Source organism: Monopterus albus, unplaced genomic scaffold, assembly GCF_001952655.1.
Source record: "Monopterus albus unplaced genomic scaffold, M_albus_1.0 scaffold33.1, whole genome shotgun sequence".
NCBI classification, from domain to species: Eukaryota; Metazoa; Chordata; class Actinopteri; order Synbranchiformes; family Synbranchidae; genus Monopterus; species Monopterus albus.
Window position 1 is genome coordinate 1,254,728 of NW_018127913.1, and position 18,394 is coordinate 1,273,121.

The following is an 18,394-nucleotide window of genomic DNA, read 5'->3' on the forward strand; positions in this document are numbered from 1 at the left end:
CATTTACATATGGCTTTCAGCTGATCTGAGTCAATTTAAACACAGATGGGTGATTTAAGTAGTGCTTTGGCAAATACGTCCTCTTTTATCACCAATACTTACACTCAAACAAAATGGGATGCGGTGATGTGTTGCTAATGAAGTTGCACGTACCTTGCCTGTAATTTTGGTTTTTTATACTTCTGTTTTGATTTTTGTTTAAAATGAAAGTAAAAAACACGTCTTTGTATGAAAACCCCAGCAATCACTTTCAATTTTCATGTGAAGTAAGAAAAGGCTGTCACCTAATTCCTGTTTAACCTGCAAGATCCATGGTGACATGAAGCTATACTACAGGGTTGGACAAGTTAATAGTCAAACATTACCCTCTTGAGTTTCTTTACTTTCTAGCAGCCTCCTACTCAAAGCTTAAATTTCTTGTTTTAACTGAAACACGGTGTGGTTGTCTTCCCATCTCCTCATATATTATTAAGAACTGTCATTTAGCTGTGCTTAAGAATTTCAGGTGTAGTTTTTCCAGTACATACATTTTTTAACCTGAGTCTTCACATGCAGCCAACATAACTAGGCATAGCTGGTGTGATTTAAAGTGCCTATAATTTGGGATGTCATGCACACTCTAAAGGAATTGTCGTATCTGGGGGTTTTGTGCCTTATTATTGCTTATTGTAAATTATCCCTTGGAATTTTTTCCACCTTAGAATATAAAATGCTTTTCTCTTGGTATTTTACGTTGTACACACAGTCTACAACTTCAAAAAACTAGTTGAATGTTACTCATTGTTTATCCCAGGCAACTCTACTGCCAATTACACAAGGCATACACTTAATAAAACAAACCTGCTTCTTAAAAAGTCCAGCAACTCCAAGCAAGTCCAATTTGCGCCTTCTGGCTCTGACTGCGCTCCGCTGATAATCTCCATTACCTAGAGAAGAAAGCAAAAGTGGTCATGATTTATAAAAATGAGGTGACAGCAGATCAGACCCAAGCCTTACTGCAAGCTGTTCCCTTTCATAGCATGTGACATGTTTGATGGATAGCGACTTTGATGTTTGCTCGGGCCCGTTGGCACCTTGATGTCCATGTGTGGCCATGCGGTTGAAGTTGAGCTGCCAAGCAGCGGTGATGAGAAACCGTCACCCTTCAACTACAAGGGACCACCTAGGGATTTGTTGCTACTTTGCCAGTCTCTTTCATGTTCGGTGTCTATGTGCACCATCTGTCTGTCGGTTTGAGTGACGGCTGAATGACAGGTTCCCTCTGAGAACATGGCACATAACGTTAATGCCAGGCAGGTCCAACCCCATCAGTCACCGCGAAGGCAGACGTGACAGCCCTGAGCTCCCTGAAAAACCTGTTCGCTGACATCTCTTCTTTCTGTCACACCGCAGAGAGAAAGTGACTGACTGACTGAATGACTGACTGAGGCAGGAAATATGCAGAGCATCAGGCTGACTTATATTTGATGGATAGGTGCGCTGGAGAACACAGTATAATGTGCTTTTTTATTTCACATCTTTATGTGTTGTAAAATAAAGCTGCCGTTGTTCTCTTTGATAGTCTTTGCTGTTACAGAGGTGTAACTACTTTTTCCCACAGACAGAAAATAAGTTTTTTTCTTTCTTTTTTAATTAATGCATGTTTATTGTTTATTTAGGTGAAGTTGCATCTTGGTTTAAACCGATACAGGTCTTTGAGGCAGGATTTTTAGATTGATACTCATTGCGGCCAACAATTTGTTGTATTTTTGCTGTTTTTGTTTAAGTGTTTTAATCACAGAAATTTCTGAGACCCAGAACTTCAGATGTTTTCACCAGGATTCTTTCACTTTTCTACAAACAAGAACTTTAACCAGAATAATCTGAACAGCACACAGTCATGTTAGTAGATGGTGTGTTTCTAACCCTTGTTATAATACATTTTGCACAGTGTGTCTGAGACTTGCCTTTCATCCTTGTCTCTGTGGTATCTCTTGCTGCATGTGAGAATAGTGATCCCTCACGTGCAGATTTCTCTTTTTCCTCTTTGCATGTGACTGTAGCTCTGCTGTGCCTCGTCCAAGTCAGAGGGCATGATCTATATCTACCACCAGGGAGCACTATCCCTCTCTAATAGCTGCTAAATGGACTTCCTCAGAAGGACAAGGTGGCACTTGTATATGTAAAATGGCAGCGGCGGTATGGGCGGTAGAAAGGTAAATATACTTAAAGCACACAATGGCGCATATCAGCACAGCAGCCTTGACTACAGTTACCACCAGAGAGTCTGACTCCTCCGCATTTCCCAGGCAAAAGGCCAAACGCATTTACAACACTTCAAGTGTCTGCGACACAAGAACGCCCTCTCCACTGTGAAATATGTAAATATTGCACTAATCAAAGGGTTGTGGAATCACAAAATGCCATGAAAAGGTTATGACCCGGAGCCTGTGCTAATAGGAGAGCGAGTGAGGGAGGGGGAGCAAGAGAACGATAGAGGAGGAGGTGGTGGAGGGAGGTGGCTGACGGTTGAGCAGTGGTGGTGGTGGGGAGGGAGTAGAGGAGTGACAGCTACCACAGGCGTTTCTCCTGCCTGAGGAGGACCTTCACATGCTGACCTCCGCCTCCTGTACTCCAACGCTCTGACAGTAATGAATAGGAAGGGGCTGTTTATGCATATCAGATGTTATTTACTCTCCCACAGTCAACTTAGCCACAGAGGATAGAAAGAGAGAGGAGCAAAACAGGATATTCCCAAAGACCGTAGGTTGCATTAGAACAATGTAGTTAACAGTGCAGAGGCCTCCACGGTGCACTGAGGTTAATTTATCTATCACAATGAATTTCATGGCATGGTTTTTGTGGAGCTTTAGCTCAACTTTGCTTTTAAAATGCTGCATTATTCTCTGCCTTTATTGTCTTTCAGGATTTGAGAACTTGACAGATACAGAATACCTACATGAAAACAAGCTCTTGTAAGTACATAAGTGAGAACTTGGCAACGAACTCTTCTGGAGATCTAACCCGCATGCTTATTTACTTCAGAAATCTCCTGTTCCACCAAACTAATGTCTATATCCAGAGACAGAATCAGGGAGATGTTAACAAATTCTGGTCATGTAATACACTTTTGCGCAGTATTAATTCTTTTCCACATTGACATGATTGGTCTTAAATAGCACAAACCTTAGAGCCAGAGGGAGGAAAAGCCTGAGCGGAATAATTCAAAGGAATGACGCTCAATGACGAGCTCAAGAAAATAACCTTGAGGATGAACAGTGAAGAATCAGCGGCCAGAAAACGTTTGTGTTTTTCTTGAGCCCGTGTGTCATTGTTATTGGTTTATGGCTCGGCTTCATCTTCCATCACCCCTTGTGAGAATTAAGTTGGATCTTAAGTATGTAAATGAGAACCTATTCTGTGGCCCCCAACCTCTGGTATATGAATCCCAGGACAGACCATGACATTTAACATCGCCTTCACTAATTTGTGCTTAATAGCCAAAAAGTGATTAGAATTAACATTAATGACATTTCATATGTCTCCCCTTCTACATTCATTACCCCGTCTCTGCTGCTGATACTTAACCAGCTAATGCTGGTGGCGGCTGTCTGCAGCTTTAATTTCACGTTACATTTTTGGCAGAAATCTTTCAGTCGTCCCTTTTTACACTTTCATTTTTCTTCTGCTCCTTTTCAAAAAGACAACAAGGAGAGAGAATTAAAGTGGTGCGGGGTGGGGTGGGGGGGGGTAATAAAGCTTTTAAGTTGGAAATCTATTCTATCACTCACACGCTCTTTACCAACTGACATGAGCATCGCTGTAGATTAAGAAAATAAAAAACAAAAAAAGGGGGGGTGTCATCTTTTCTCTGGCTCAGTGCCTGCTCTATCAGCCTCAGCCCCTCTTGCTGAAACAAATACCCAATACAAATATCACTTTTCTGTGTTCATGATACGGCTTTGGCATATAAATCATTCTACGAATAGAGCTAGAGGTATGTTTTCAAGTGTTAAATAAATACTGCCACATTAGCTGCGTCATTTCTTTCCAGTGTTGTAACGTTACTGACAGTTACATGTTAAGTAATTTAAATGTTACATGTAAACCAAAACAAACAGTAGTAAATGCTGACAGAGCAATTTAAGCTTTATAAAGAAGAATCCTTAAACCAAGAAAGCCCAATAATTACTGCTTTTCTGGTTTAACAGATTTTTATTACTGTCTCATTAAGATCATTGACCCAGGGGCAGAGTCTAAACTCTCTTTTTGTTTACCTCTGCAACACGGCTGTAATACACAGATGAGGGACAGAGGTGGTGGTAGGAGAGGCAAACACGAAGGATTGTTGTGGACAAATGGAGAAGAGAGGGTATTTTCATCCAAGGGTGGGGGGGTTAAAAGAGTTGGAAGAGCTGGGGGGGATCATGGGTAATGGCAGGGGCTGGGGTGGTGGCAGACAGGGCAAACTCCCCCCGGGGCTGGGCTGTTGACAGACAGGCCAATCTCCCACCTGGACAGACTCAGGAGAGATGTGTCAGTCTCCTGCGGCACCACCACACTGTTAAATGTGTATTGGCTAAGTGTCGGTGCCAATGCCATTAGCCAGCAGACTTAAATTTCCCTGTAATTTTCTATAGCGCTCCTCGTTATTGGCACCTCTGATGGGCCAAGTATTTGAAACCTGGTTGACTGTTAATGGATGACTGTTGTTGGTGAGCAGTGGGGTGATTTGTTATCACTCTTACAAGACACATCCACTTGCCCACACACACTGGTTTGACCTCCACAGACGCAGTTCATCTAGGATTGTTAGGACCCAGTTAGGACTGTATGTTCAAATATACTATGGCTTAGAATGAGAACAGTGTTGCTCATTGTCAGGAATCCTCAAGCAAGGGCCTATTTCATTTGCAATTTAAAGTAAATGAACAATAATCCAATAACTTTTTCTAAACTCTGTTTTAAAAATTACCTAGTAACTGACTAGTTTTACTTTAGATGCTTGAAGCACAATTTGGTGATCATATCTAATAACACTGCCAAATATTTCATGGAGTAGTTTCAGTTTTTGTGCACTTTTGCTCTCAAGTAAAGGTCCTGACATGTCTGAAACTCACAGCGGATGAAACAGATCCATACACACACACACACACTCTCTGAAGCAGCTGTAACGCTTCACTTCTAATGAAGGAGAAATTACAAGAGAAAGAGCGTTTGGAGACATTTCCTGAGATCAGGCGATTGCCACTCAGACCTCACTCATTAGCTTTATAGGGCAAAGAGGACAACCTTGCATGTGTTCTGACTGTGATTAGCATTTCATTTATTTCTTAATTTTTTAGTTGAATTCTCTCCAGACCATGATACAATGAGTGCAAAAAATGAGACTTTTTACTTTGCTCACCATCTGTGACCTAAAAACACATTAACACTAGTAGAATTTTCATGAGCTAACGATTATGAACTTGTTTTGGACTCTTATGGGATTTGTAGCTTTGAACATCTTATTCACAATTTTTACAAATCTCCCTTTCACTCTTCTCTCTCCCTTCTAGTGACATAGCCCGTCATGCACCGAGGGAATTTAGCCTTCATCTGGGCAAGACAAACACACACTTGAAAACACACACAAAAGTTAAACAAGCATATACAGGGCCAATTTAGCTTCTGTGTAATTTGTATATAGTGTTTGACAACCTTGCTGGAGAAGTTTTCAACCCAGAAATGCTAAGTAGTCCCAGCAGGAGTCAGTCAGGAAGAGGAGAGGGGCTCTTTGGTGTTTAATGTATTCTTTGGCAGCCCAGAGGCCTCCAAAACGCCGCATGTCTTTACCATCCACTGTACACACACACAGACACATGCGCACACACTCACATATCTGTCGGCAGTCAGGCTCTGAAGGAACACTGCTAATGGGGCTGTTTTTAATGAGCCAGGAAGAGGAGAGTGACCCTTCGAAGGTGAATATCTCTCTCTCTGTATTTTGCTGTGTGGAAGTGTATGCATGCATGCCATTCATACAGACTTACACATTCACACTTTCAGTATATGCACACGAGTCCTTGTGAATATCTAAGAAGTTCTAATATTTGTGTCTAATTGTTTTTAACTGCCATAATTACTTTTGGCTCTCGGCTCATTCATTCATCCAGTCCTCTCATCAGGAGCGAGCTCGTGAGACATCAGAAGGCAGGAATGTGTGTTTTTACGACTGGAGAGCCTGCATAAATTGTATGGGTCTGAAAAAAGAGCCATGCAGCAATAGTCCTCTGCAAAGCTGCGGGAGATTCGTCGATTTCCTCAAGTTCCACTTCACGTTGCAAGGGACATATCCATCCCCAGACAACCATTTCACTTTATTTCACTGATTTTATGATCTTTGCCTGCAAAGGGAAAAGGGGGAAAAAACAGGAAGCAGTTCTGTGAGCTGCCAAAAGATGGCACACTATGTATAGTGGGAAAAGGGTTGTGACAAGTGTTGTGGTGTCTGTGGTGTCTGTATTTAACCTAGAACCTGGAGAGTGTCTGTATTTCCTCTGCTGGGGACCTTCTGCTTCTAGGATTCAGAGATGAGGAGGAGGGAGAAGAAGGAGCTAGGTAGGTGAACGGATGTCATGCTTCTGCTCATGTTGCTCAACAAACCCTACTCTTGCTGCTTTTACACTAAAATGAGCCTGAGGATATATAGCTGTGACATTTTATCTGAGAGCACCCCGCACCCCACCCCTCCACCCACCAAGCGCTTCACTTTCCTGCAGAACATGTGGCGCTACAGTGCAGTCTGAGAACAAAAATAATAGATTGCTATTCTAATGGTTGGTGTTTTTAACATCTCATACAGAAAACAAATGCACCAACGAACCAGACATGACATAATGTATGAGTTAATATTTCTGGTTTATAAAAAAAATTAGAGGGGAATGAAAAAGATCATTTCATACATCGCTTTTTAAAAAAATTTGTTACAAAGCATCCTCGTTAATCTTGCAGAAATTGTCTTTTTATGAGTGTTGTTGAATTCATTTAATCCTTCTTTCTTCTGCAGATGAAGTTTTATATCTGTACTTAACAATTTCTTTTTGCCTGACATGAATGATTGAAATTTTTCATTTTTCTTTTTCTTTTTTTGTGAATCATTAAATAAAAAATGCAACACATGAAAATGTAAAAGTTCCTCTTTCTTGAAAGGATTATTCACACATGTCATGAGATCGCACTGATTTTCAAATACCAAATAGATTTTATTTGATTTTTTTTTAAGGTGATATATTGTTATTGCTCTTTTATTGTGTTCATGGGTCTTCACACTGAATGTGAATGTAGCAGTCTGTTCCTACAGTGTGATTACATTTGCTCTGTTACCACCAAAACACTTAATATCCTCACATTCAACATGGACACACTCTACGCAAAGACACACAAAGACACAGCCCTGCTACATGACCGCTGAAAATCAATGTGACAGGTTTCAGTCGTCCCTCAGTGTACACATCCCCTCTCAGACTCTCTTCTGACATCTGCTCGATTACCTCCTACAGCCACACACACACACACACAGTGAGAGAGAGAGAGAGAGAGAGAGATGCCCGGTATGCGGCTGCTCTAAGCCCCTCTGAGCCATATGAAAAGTAGTTGGTGCAGGAGAAACCAGATACTGCTGGCAGTGTCACATTGCGTTTGCCGCCACCCGTCAGGAGCGGGCCTGTTTGACTGCCAGACGTTATGACAGCGTCAGTCATCCTACAGCCCAACAGCAGGCTGTGGGACACAGGCGAGGAGGAAGAAGAGGAGGAGGAGGCGGTATGGGGAGGAGATAGATCTCCACCACAGGCTGACTAAGAGGTGGTGACTGAGGTGACTTTATTTTTGCTTGTACAAGAAAATGAGACAAGAACCTCTGATTTCAGCATGCAAACATAGTATCACGCTTCATGCATTTGATTTGCTATTTTTTACACTTTGATATGGAAAAAGAACTCACTTCTCTTTTAGGTTTCACATTCATACAGTCACACTTGCAGAGAGACTAGGAAGATATCTGAAGTGACCCTTCAGTGGCTTTCTAACCTCTTGCATTGTGCTTGTGTATGTGAGAGTGTGTGTCTGTGGTTGGCTTTGGGGCTTGGCAGCTGGCAAGATGATGATTGAGTCGCTTATCCTGTCAGACCTGATGGCTAGACCTGCGTTTTCATTTCATTTTATGCTGCTTGATACATTTTTGAGCCTAAGCTGCAGGAGAGTGCAATATGTCATCCCAGAAGGAACACAGATAAAAGCATACTGCAAACACTTGTGACAGCTAAGGACACACATACTAACAAACACAGGTGTACACTCAAACCAACCTGTGCCCCATACTTCCCATGTACACACAGAAGGTATGATGGCAGCCCCGGTTTGTCAGGTCATCCGACAGCGCAGACAGAGCCGTGAGCTCCCATGTGGCCTGGAGAGCTTGCAGACAGCAGGAAAGGAGGCCCGGCCAGCAGCCCCTCACGCCTCTGCCTTGTCTCGCCGCCTCACCGCCCCTTCCTAGACCTCACCTCCAGCCTCACCCTCTGCCTCTCACTGTGCAGGACAGCAACCCTCAGAAGACAAGTGATGGACAGGCTGTCTCTGGTGTGAACTCTCGCCCTCTCTGGCCAACGTCATGGAGAGACAGCTCACTGTGACATAAAGCAGGAAAAGAAACACTGCTGAAGCGGTCATCTGCAGAATTTTATTTCTGCATGTTGCTCAGTTTTCATGTGTCAGTCAATGACTGCTTAGTCACAGTGCTCATTAGCTCATTAGTGCTCATACTTACACTTTTCCCTCCAATTCTTTAATATCAAATGTCAAAATCATCACCTCCTGTGTGCTGAACACTTGGTTGTTAAAGGAGAAAATGTCATAGCTTTCGCAATAGCTCAAAAATGATTCACTGCTGTGTGATGACAGTTGTAAAATTGACATGTGCTCAGCGGTGGAAAAAGACTCTGATCCCTTTCTTAAGTGAAAATGCAAATACAACAACCTATAAATCTTCCAGTGCAAGTAAAAGTGCTACATTCAAAATCCTACTAAAGTATTTTCACAAAAAGGTACATCTGAGGTCCAGTAAGCGGTGGTAAAGACAACAAAACAAAGAGCAACTACACAAACCTCAAAGATACACTGTATTTAAATGAAACCATCTGAGAAGTTTAGGCAGGACAAGCCAACAAAGATGGGAAGCACTGTTCATTTTTATTAGTGCACATTGTGTTTTTGTTTATGTCGAATTGTAATCTAAAAGGTAGCTGGTAACTAGCTGTCAGATACATGCCGAGGACAAAATAGTACAATATCTACCTATGAAATGTAGTAGAGTATAAAGTATAAAGCTAAAGGAAAGTAGAAGTACCTCTAAACTGTGCACTGATGTTGAGTACATGTACTGTACTTAGTTCCTTTCCACCACTACATATGCTTGCATGAACCTGTTGAATGCTTCAAATGCAAACAGTGTGCCTGTGCAGACAAATGCTTGCATTTTGTATGAACCTCCCTGGCAGTTGCTGTCACTCTCCATCACAGCCATTCTCCGTACCACTACCTTCTCTTATGAATGATTAATAAACAAAGCTATTAACAATGCAGCAGACATTTTGTAAAAAGGTTCATTTTTGGAAATACAATCTCCCTTTTGTTAATAATCTCCATTAATCATGTGAGGATGTCATTTAACGCAAGGTTAATGAAACGCTGCTAATGCCTGGTTAATCTGTCCCCAGTCAGAAAGCTGCTGTAACTGTAATTCCTATCCGTCTATAAACTATTTTACAGGGGGATTCTTGTTGTGTGATTGATGGATGGAGGACAGGGGATGTCCATTATTTTTAAGTAGAGCACAGAGGCAGAATGTGGGGTCAGCTTTGGGCTGAACTCAGAAAGCTTCACCTGTCCAAACGGCTAATGAACCTCTGACAAGACATATGGGAACACACTGGAGGAGAATTTCACTATGACATAACAACTTGTTAATAGATTATTGTGGCAATCTGAACTATTCATTCACAATCGAGCATAATGCTCATGGCTTCCTTTCTCCATAATCCTCTGACAAAGTATTAATGGCAAAAGTGACTTCAGCTAGTGCTGATCTTCACATGTCTCTGTGTGCATGTCGATTTATGTGTGTGTGGCTTGTTCTGACTCTCATTTTCCAGCTGTCAGGCCGACCTATTAAACAGAGTATTATTTTTTTATGTCTGTGTGCATTGTGTCTGTGTAAGCATGGCGTGGTGTAAGCACAACATTAGGAGAGATGTTTATTGTAATGTGAGTGTCTGGTGCCAGCTGAGCTGAGCTGCAAGCTGTTTGGAAAAGTGGATGACTGTTTGATTGTTTGATGACAATGTGAGCCTTGCATCTCTCTTCCTTTCGTCTGTGCCTCTGAAGAACGCTGACATTAAATGTTTGATGTCGGCATGCACAACTGATGTACAAATAAAAACCTCACCGGTGAGACATGATTTTTTTTCTTCCTGCTTTTTGACAATACATTTGTTGTTTCTGTTGTTTTCCAGATTCGATTCAAGTTTTACCTTTTTCCCCTTTTTAAAAGTTTGGATTGTTTTATCTCTTTTTTCACCTCTTGAACAAAAAAAAATCACCAGAATGGAAGAAAAAAAAAACAAAACAGAAAAATCACTCATATGACTTCAGGAATAAATGTTTTCCAATGGGGAACCTCTTGGTTTTCAATAGGACCTGTGTATACAACATGATACTATGATGCCAGACAGTGGAGGTGGTGCTGCTAGAGGAGAGGCAGGTCAACGTGAGTCCTAATAAAGCATGAGTTCATTTCCCCACTGCATTCCCCCCTGGCCACTGGCTGCTCCATATACAAGTCAAATCGGCTTTTTGCCTCCCAAAGCCCTGTGATTTATGACCTGGCTCCATTGACTAGACCAGCTAGTTTTCATTTTTGTTAAATCACACGGCCCCTTAAATGAAACTATTGATTTAAAGTCAGCTTACTGAGGATTTAATTTGTATTTGGAAAATTAAAGCAGGTAAACCCACTCACCACCAACACTCACACCTATTCCCCCCTCATTTCTCCCTCCATCTGCTTTCACTGGCCACTTTGTGTGGCCATTAATGAATTTTGGACAGGGAGAAGAGGGATTTATAGCCCCGGGACTTCAGCTTGAACTGTCCCATACTTAGTGCCCCTTTGCTCAAGGCTGCTGCCACAGCACATCAGCACTTAGCCGCTGTCTTTCCCTTCATTTCCTGTGACCTTGACTTGCACTGGTGTTGTCTCAACTTTTCACTGGTCAACACCTGTCCAGCTGGATGCTGCTGTCGTTGTCATTTCATCATGATGAGAGTAGAAAATCAGGTTAACTAATTCTTTTATCCTTATATCAAAGAAAGGCTCTGTGGCAGTGTGTTTGTTTATTCACTGGTTTGTCACCACTGTTCCACTTTTCATGAAACTTGGGGAAATGATCTATTTGTTCATGATAAATCACAGACAAGAAAACAGTAAAAAAACAAAAAAAAAACATCATCCCACATCGACTGAATTTTGGTATTTTCAAAATGGCACGTCAGGGGAAGCTACTTTGTTACCCTCTCCATCAAATGTGAGTTCTCAGACACCCTCGCCTCCCATTTTGACAAAACCTGGAGAAATGATGCACCTCACCTTTTCAAAAATTACACTTCCTGGCCAAAAGAGAAAGCTACAATTGCAGCTCAAAACACAGTGACATATTTGTTACTGATTATCCCTCATTTGTAGTGGAGAAGACACGCTCGCTGCCGTCTTGTCCCAGCTTTGTCTCCAGGTCTGTTTCTCCCATTTCCTCTACTGACACCATGGCAGCCAGGCATCCCTCCTTGCTACCCCTCTCCCCTCTCCCCGCTCTCTCACCCCTCTCCCTGCCATAAGCTCCTTCCCCAAGCCCCTCATTAACCCCTCCCTTTTCCCCTGGCATTGAAAAGGCGCTGTCTTTAAACCTGTCCTCGCATCTTCAACAGAGTTTTCAATAGTGAGCATGTGGGCGGATGGGTGGATCCCTTTCCCTGTGCCCCCACACTGACTGTTTTATATTATATTTAGTAATAATAATCACAGTTATCACACCTCCTCCTCCTCCTTCCTTTTTGTTAGAGCCTCCCGCTAACGGGGCTGTCTCCCCAGCCTCCTCACCTCCGAAAGGGCCGTATGTGTCGCTCACCCTCCATAAAGGAGAGGGAGGAGCGGCGGGTGGGGGTGGGGAGCTCTAGGGTGTCATTAACTCCCTCCCCAATCCCTTCAACCTTATTGCTTCCTTCCATCTTCACGACCCCCAAGCACCCCCACCGCAGGGGCGCTACATAACTGTTTATTAACATGTCTTTGACTTCACTAGATTCTTTAAACTGAGCTCACCCCTCCACCCACCACCTTCACTCAGACGTGACTTGAAGCCTGTGCTTTCCCTTTCATTATCAGGGACCTGTTAGAGCGCAGGATTCTTAACCTTTTAGCTCAGTTCATGTGGGGGAATTTCCCATCACTGGCTTTTGTTCTCCTCATTTCTGCCTGTACTTACTGTGGAAGCAGCTGTATTTTTAGAGGAGGAGGAAATAGCAATATGCAGTTTTTTTTGTTGGCTTTTTTTTGGTGGTGGTGGTGGAGGCATCAGCAGGCCATAAAGCAAAGAGATACCTTTCTTACACTAGAAACAGTTACATGAAGTTAACTTGCTTTGCTGACACTGGCTTTACTTCATCATTTGGGGTCCCAGAAATAACAATAACATTTTCAGAATCAACCAATTGTTTTCCTTTACATATTTTTTTGTTTTCTTCTGATCCTATTAAAGTAACATGTAGAAACACGCTGATGTGGAAACTCTAACCTCTTTCATCATGGCTACTTCTATAAAGGTTTTAGGGTGTATAGTGGAGTGTGTGCCAATTTTTTTATTTATTTATTTTTGTCAGGAGGTCTTGAAAGCTTAGTAACAAATAATCACAAATATGGTACTGTGCACAGCAAATTTAATTAGTGAGGTTAGTAGAATAAAAATGCACTAGTAAGTCAGACTTACTGTCAGAGTGTGACTATTAAAAACACTGGAACTACATTTTGGTTGAAAAGGTTACAGTACAAATAAAAAGCACAATGTGCTCATACAATCAGAAGATTGAGTACAGCTGTCGGTCAAGTCTGGTTTTGATTTTTTCTGTCCCTGGAAGAGAAAGGAAGTTTGACTGTGTTTGGGATGATCCAGGACAGTAGTAGCCGGCTGACTTTATGAGCGTCCCAGAGGGAGATTGCACAAGGGTCTCTGAGCTGAGGCTGCCAAGCTCATATCTCTCTCCTCCCATAAACATCACAGAGCACTGATGTCTTTAAAAGGCCCTGAATGACATCTGGGAGTGGAGGAACATTGTGATTAATCGCCATGTTGATTCTCATGGAAATCACCCTGGGTTGAGTCAGAAAGAGAAGAGGAGGAGCTAAAAACCGTGTGAAACCGACTCTGGCCAAATCCACAAAGATGATTGCTCGCAAGGGAATTTTTATGTTAGCAAAAAGGGCTTAATACAGTGGCCTCCCTTTTGTGCCAATGTTCTATTCCATATTTCAAACTTATATCTTATATGCATTTTCAATCGTTTAGAATAGGAATGTCATGCACACAGCTTGATGAAATGGCATTTCAATGATTTCATGTGACAGTCATTGAATCAATCTACAGAATTACAGAGTGAACAGCAGTGCTGTACATGGATTGTTTGTATCTGAAATTCACTTGAATGAATCAGTTCTGGTTAAAAAAAATATCCACGTTACAATATGTACATTGTGATTGAGTGAGCAACATCAATTAATGGCACAAGTGCTGTACTTAGGGATAAGTGTTAGGCGGTAAACGTAGGATTATACTTGATTTAATAGGGATGCTGGGTCCTGAGTCAGTGACTCTGATTTCCCACAGGGAAAAAACACTATCTATTGTAAATGCTGTGCATGTGCTGGCTTAGGTAATTCATCCAGGGGTTCATTCAAATAAACAGATCTCAATGATAAATGCAGGCTTTGGAAAGACATAGACAGATGTGTGTGTTTTTATAAACAGTGTATGCCACATTTGAGGAATGGTGGAATTCACAACACTACCTCTTCATAACAAAGCCTTGGAAAGTTGAGGGTGACACCACCAAAAATGAATGAAAGTCCAATGGTGTTCTGAATGTTTGTCAAGAGGTGTAGTTTATACTGTTTGCCATAACCGCCGTCCCCGGGCCATAAGTCTGTGCCAGCATTAAAAACAAATAGCTGGACAGAAAAAAAACAGGGAAGAAGGAAATTTGCCCCAGTGAGGAATTGATTTTGTCTGGCTCAAGAGAGTACTTCATTCTTGGTCAAGGCGGCAGGAGGGCTCCAAGAAGTGTTGTACTAACAGGAGAGCAAAGGCACCCATGCAAAACTATTTTTTAACAGCGCCTGGAAAAATCACCAACTCCTGTGCACCATTTTTTTCTTCTTTACAGATGACACAGTACTTTCCATTCACTCATCACCAGAAGCACCTCACGGCCACTTTTCAGATTTAAAGCTGCAGTGGTGCAACATGCCATCTTTGGCTGTGCATGCTATGCTAGATTTACAGTAAAGGTGAGCATGGGACTCTCATGGAAACAGAAAGGATTTCCCACTGGAGACATATACCCTATGTCAAACCGAACACACTTCTCCCACCAGGCACTGTGCTGCACATGTTCATTCTTATATTTTGTTGTTAGATATGATTTGCAATAGTCCATTGATTTTGATTTTAAAAGGTTATTGTGAATGATAATACAGATCTCGTTATAAGAGTAAATATTTATTTCTTACCCTATCCAATCAGGATACAGATACAGCGCCTGCTCCGACCGTCACCATTTCCGTCCACCTCAGCAGACGCGACTGATTTTATAGGGCTGGTTGGGAGCGAAAAATGTGAAGAAGCAAATTTGGAAAGCATGACTCTCCTCTGCAGTGCTAATTTAGTGTGAGAGCTAAGTGGCTCATTTTTATGTGAACACCATTGTGTTCCTAACTGTGCAGCAAACAATCGTTGTTCCAAGGCAAAGAATGACACAATGTGAACAATGGAACAATGAGGACCTTTTTTTTCTCCATGTTGCTGTCTGGAGGAACAAAAAGATCCTTACAAAACACAAAAAATCTGGGCTGGTATAATTGTTTTCTAAGGCTGTGATTCAAAGATGTTGAGTACGTTTTTTTTTCAGGGAGGAGACAAGATGACGCTATGCACAAAAGAAGGTGAAGTGTGTACTGTAACTTACACTCAAACAAGCACACAAGCACAGGGGGGTCATGTACAAATGAAACACACACTCAGGTGAACATTAGCATGGTGTGTGTCAGCCACTGTCGCCTAATGTTATGTATGTTAGTATGTATATTGACAGTGATCAGCGATGGGTGTTAAAACATTTCAGGCCCCTGCTCTCCCCACAGCCATAGCACTGACAGTGTGAGACCTGCCACCGAGCAGCCTAACCTGACACTATCTATCACTGGGAGCATGCAGGAGTCAATGCTACACTGCACATACTGACACACAATCTCCCTCACTGTCTACTGTACTCTGTCTCACTTCCGCTGCTTGGCTGTTTCATTCCCTCTCTCTGTATTTATATATGTCTCTTTGTCCCTCTGCCTCAGTTCCTCTCAAAGACACTAAAATCCTCTCTCACACACACATAACCCTGTGCACACACAATCTCAGGGATTCCTGGAAGTCTTGCATGCATGTCATAAATCAAAATGATCATATCAGTCTTGCGCACAAAGCCGTATTTATTGCGAGGAATGATGATACAATAGATTTCATCCTCCCTTGTGCTCTGCGCGGTAACACATTATCAGTTGGTGTATCAAACTTTCTTTGTGTGTGTGTGTGTGTGTGTCTTGCTCTCAGTCCCACCCACCAAATACTTGTCTGTTTCCAAAAACCACCCCCGGGTGGCTCGTGGGCCTACATCTGTTTGTGATATACAATGTAATACAGCACCTATCCCACACACCTCAATGTCACAGATTCACAGTACGACAAGGAATTGACACAGTGTACTTTCCCAGAAGGTCTTGCTCTTAACACTCCCCCACCCCCCACCAAACCAACCCCCCCTTTCAAATTCTTTCCCCAGTAACATGGACAGCTCATAATAGCAGACATGAATCTGCGTCTCCCCTCACTCCAAACAGATGCTGGCTGTCCATAAATCACATGCCTCCATTTTGTTGAGGAGAACAAAAAGCGTTGTTTCTGTGGACCTGGTTATAATCCCTATGCCCCATGTTGTGTTTTGTCTTTGGGCCAGCTCTCGTCTCCCCTCTCCTCTGTCACGCTCCGACTTCTCCACATGCATTACAATAGGGGCAGCCAGGTGATGAATATTTGTGTCTGGCCTGCTGTTAAGATTTCATTAATCACCACAAGACTTGAGCGCAAAGCAGCGTACCTGGCCGGCCAGCAGCAGTGGGCTTCTGTATACAACCTCCAGGGGACAACGCGCAGCCATGTTGTGTTATGCTATGGCAAGTTGTATTTGTTTGTCTTTCCTTTAATTTTACTGTTTATCGGGTTCCAAGTACCGTTTCTCTAAACAGAATGGATTTGCTGAAAGGAGCAAAAGGAAAAGTTTTTACTGTCCAATAGTACAAAAGAACTATGATATGTCAGCAGAGGCTGGTTATAGTTGTTGATCAGTATCAACAGACTTAGCTATTGTTTGGCCAGGTGTTGAGATTTCTTTATATACAACTGTGCAATGATGAAAGACGGTGCTACAAAAAGTGACCAAGTACCACAATGTATACGTATTTTATATGTAAAAGTCTTGCTTTCAAAATTTTACTTAAATAAGAGTACAGAAGTATTGGCATCCAAATACACTTTATGTACCAAAAGTAAGACATCATGCAAAAAGGCACATTTTATTATTGTGTACATTACTTAATTTTACAGCTGGTGAAGGTGGAGCTGATTTTAACTACCTCTTCTGTTGTTTTGATGATCACAAGTTCCGAATATAATAATTATAATTTAAAGTACCTTATACACTGCTAGGTATCTTGTGAATTTACCCCAGAGGATCAATAAAGTCTTGTCTTATGGTTTTACTGTATTTCGTATAAATAATGTTAATTTGTAATGTTGTAACCAAAGTTAGAATAAAATAAAAGTGGTGCAGTAAAAAGAACTATATTTTCCTTTGAAATGTAGTGATGTATAAAGTAGCAGAAAATGGAAATATATGTGTGAGTACAAGTACTTCAAAACTGTACAGTATTCAATTAAATGTACTCAGTTACTTTGTGCCACTGAAGAGTAATAAATATTATTTTAAGGTTTAGGACATTACTGTCTCTTTGGTTGGTTGGATTTCTGTGCTCAGCTTGATTGTCTCAGCTGTAAAAAATAAGATGTGAAATATTGTTTGGGTCGGTTATAAGCCATCATGACACAAGGAGATGGTCTAAAATAACAATGCACATAAGTTCCATACTAACTTTTTAATTAGTATGTAAAAGTCATTGGTCACCTTAAATAAAATAGGCACTAGCTTTCTCAGCATTTCCTGTGTTGGGGCATTTATTCGACATATGATCTTATTTTTTTAGCCACGCTAAAGAGATGACTGCTGTCTGTCGGTCAATCAGCTGATCCACCACTTTGGTCCAAACTGAAATATCTCAACACCTATTGGATTATTTGCCATGAAACAGTCTATGTGCTACTGCAAAACATCTTAACTTAATCACTATCATGTCACACACCAGATGTAACCATCCACAAATTCAATTCTTTATCTCTCTCCACTCGCTTTTTCATCATCTGTGTAGTTTTATAATGTAGGAGATAAAGCGCCAGGATACACTGCCACTTTTTGCTCAAACTAGAGCATTTTCAACTTGCATGGATACAACTTTGCCTCAGTTTGTGCCACACTTTCTGTCTATGTTAGGTCAGAATTCTGCAATCTAAACAACAATATCTGTTGCTTGTCTACCTAAGAATACAACCAGTAGGACCCTTACAGGTCACACTTTCCAAGCCATTGTCACCACGGTAACCATCATACGCTTCATACAACCGTTCCACCAGCAAGTGTCTCGGACCTTGGTCGTCATGGAAACAATCATAAGCACAAAGTTAGGATTATATTACAATCAAAGTTTCATTAGGCTCAGTGGTTAGGTTTAGGAACAAACACTACATGGATAGGTTTAGAAAATAATGGAGGAAAATAAGAACAACCCCAGGTTTCTTTTCAGCACTGTAGCCAAGCTGACAAAGAGCCACAGTGCTGTTGAGCTTAACATTCCCTTAGATCTCAGCTGTGATGACTTCATGAGCTTTTT